Source organism: Sorghum bicolor, chromosome 6 (assembly GCF_000003195.3).
Source record: "Sorghum bicolor cultivar BTx623 chromosome 6, Sorghum_bicolor_NCBIv3, whole genome shotgun sequence".
In the NCBI taxonomy this organism is placed as follows: Eukaryota; Viridiplantae; Streptophyta; class Magnoliopsida; order Poales; family Poaceae; genus Sorghum; species Sorghum bicolor.
The window spans coordinates 9,604,577-9,607,557 of record NC_012875.2 but is presented as its reverse complement, the minus strand read 5'-3'; positions in this window follow the sequence as shown (position 1 = coordinate 9,607,557).

The following is a 2,981-nucleotide window of genomic DNA, read 5'->3' as shown; positions in this document are numbered from 1 at the left end:
ACTTGAATTGAGTGACTATAAGGGGTAACCAATACAAACCAGTGTACATTGTCTTCCAAAATACTTCAATCATGTTTAGAATATCATTTGGAGCAAAGTTCATGTTGAAGGGTTTTGCCAAAACTGCCCCTAGGTTAAGGTTAAACCTAGAATGGCTTAATTGACCTCCTAGACCTCTCTTCAAAGATGTTTTATGAAACTGGTGTTAGAGATCTTGCATGTCTTTGGCACCTGAAGCAAAGTTGTAGAGAATTTTATAAGCTACAAAAGTTATGTTGATGGCTTTTTATGAAAAAGCTTGGAACACATTCAAAAATTGCTCACAAGCCAAAAATTAGGGCTGATTTCATACTTAGCCAAATTTGGCTAAGTATTGGATCGTGCAGTTTCGACCAAGGGTTGTTTGGAGCTTTGTAGTTTGAAATCCCGACCGAGTTAGACTTTGATCTTGTAACCAAAGTTGTAGAACTCGTGTAGCTCTGTCCAAAGGAACAAGTTTGAGCCAAAACCATCGAGTGACCTGAGAGTAAAACGTCGGTGAACTTCCGGTTTCAGACACGGTCGACGACGACTGAATCGTGCGATTCAGTTTCGTCAGTCGCCGGCCGGCCGACGCGTGGACGACTCGTGGCGGCCGTACGTCGACGGCGACCCCGCCTGTCAGCCCCGGCGCCTTCACTTGGACGCCACGACGCCACCCCGAGCCCCGGCCGTCCTCATTTCGCCTCTCCAGCGCTCTCTCCCTCCTCCATTTCGTCTCGGCGAGCTCCGCCGTGGAACGGCCGCGTCGCCCGAGCTCTTCTCGCCGTCTCCGACCAAGCCAGCCCGCCAAAAGCTTCGCCAGAGCCTCCTCCACCCCGGCGTCACCTCCTTGGCCACTGCCGAGCACGGGTAAGGCGGCATTGTCGAGCTCCGAGCAGTCCTTCCTCGCCGGAGTTCCGCCCGAGCTCACCGGCAACGTGGCCAGGCTTCTCTGCTCCACCATTTTCCTCCATTCTTGTTCCTACCGCTTCCCCTTGGTTCACTGATGCTCGGCATGACGCTCTACCGCGTCGCCGTTGCCTGGATCCGCCGGCGTATCGCCGCGCAGCGCCGCCGCTCCGCCATTCCCGACGGCGAGCACCTTAGGGTCCAGTAGAGCATGCGCAAAGTAGGTCAATAGAGTCGCCTTGATGAGAGGAACACGTAGGTGCCCTTGGATCCGGCCGAGACCTCGCCGTCGTTGAGCTTCGCCGGCGACGAGCGTCTCCCCTGCCTCTGTCTCACTGACACGCGGGTCCCAGATGTCAATCTCTCTGTGTCTCTCTCTGGTTCACTGTTGTGCAGAGCCAAAGCTGTTTTTGTAAAATTCATATCTGGAGTTTTAGAGATCCAAATGTGGTGCTTCCAATTTTGTTAGGTTCCAGCATAAGTCTAGTTTTTAATAAAAATATGAAACATGCCATGTTTTTGCAGAAATGAATAGATATAAATTAATCTTGGTTTTTCAGTGGGTAATTTTATCTTGAGATCTAGTGATCTGCTGGCCATGCAAATTTAGGAAGTTGTTACTTTTGTTATGAATAGGCCCTGATAAATTTTTCATGATTTTTGGAAGCCTGGTTAAAAAGTTAAAATTTATCCTTGCTTAAATAGGAGAATATTGTGGTATTTTTGATAATTAAAGTATAACTCCTTTTATGGTGAAACTTGCTGAGTGTTGTACTTATGAGTAGACAAAGCAAGGAAAAATCTGAAATCTGTTGTTTGACACTTTTTGATAGGGTTTTACATTTATGCCTTGCATGCCTTTACTAGCTTGTGATTTTCATACCTCACAATGTGTACATGCAAAGGCTCTGAAATTTTTACAGTGATCTTATGTTAGCATAAGTAGCTTTCTGTAATTTTCTTAGGATTTTTGGAACACTTGGAGTATATGTTCATTAAATCACCTTGATAATTAAATAAATGGAAAAGGTGATAATAGAAATAGTTTTAGATCTTGCCATGATGTTTTCTGGTGTTCCTTAGATATGTTACATCTGTTAGTACAATTGGTTATTCCCTGTGATACATTCTCAATATGTGCAAAATATTATTTTAGCTATTTATGCCTTTCCTAGAGCATTTTTGTACAGCTGATAGCAAATGATTAAGAACTACTTGAAGATTATGTTGCTGGGAAACTTGTCTATAACAAACTTGTAGCTAACTCACCAATCTAATTCGTGTCCAAATTTCATGGTAATTGGTTGAGTAGTTTAAAAGTTATGCATAATCCAAGTAGCTACTACGAAGTGCTTGCTCTCTGGAATTTCCAGAGCAGCCAGCCAACTTTGTATGTTTTAGCATATTTCGGTTGGGAATCATGCTGGGATGTCTAAAAGTAAATTGTAGACAATTTGTTAAGCTTTCCAGAAAGTGCTTACTTGCTTAATTTGGTTAAGTGATACTTGAGTTATAGCTGAAACTTGTGACTGGTTGGTTTGTCTACTAAACCAGTGACTGGGTAAGAGTAGCTAGGACTTGTTTAACTTGTCTATTTAGTCTCTCTACCAGAAAAGAAGTATGCATTTACTTGTTATTCCATGACTCACTTATTCTTAGAAGTCTATGCTCATGTTATACCTTGTTTATGTCCCTTGGACTCTTCATCATGACATCATACATCATATGTGCATTCCCCATATTCATCTCCTTGTCATGCATCCATAGGTGTACCCAAAGGAGTGACGGTGCTGGAGTTCGCGCTGCCGGAGCCGGAAGGACAGCAAGGGGAGCCACCTCAAGGAGCTGAGGAGGAGGAGGATTTGCCGGAGTGCCCTGACCATCGTCCCTCTACCTACGTTGAAGGCAAGCCCCGGAGCATTATAAGTCTCCTACTATTTTATTATCATAATCAGCTACCAAATAACTATGGTTATATATTGTTGCATTAAGTGGTACGCGTTGATATGACACCCTTGCTGCATAATAACTACCTTGCCCACCTTAAACAT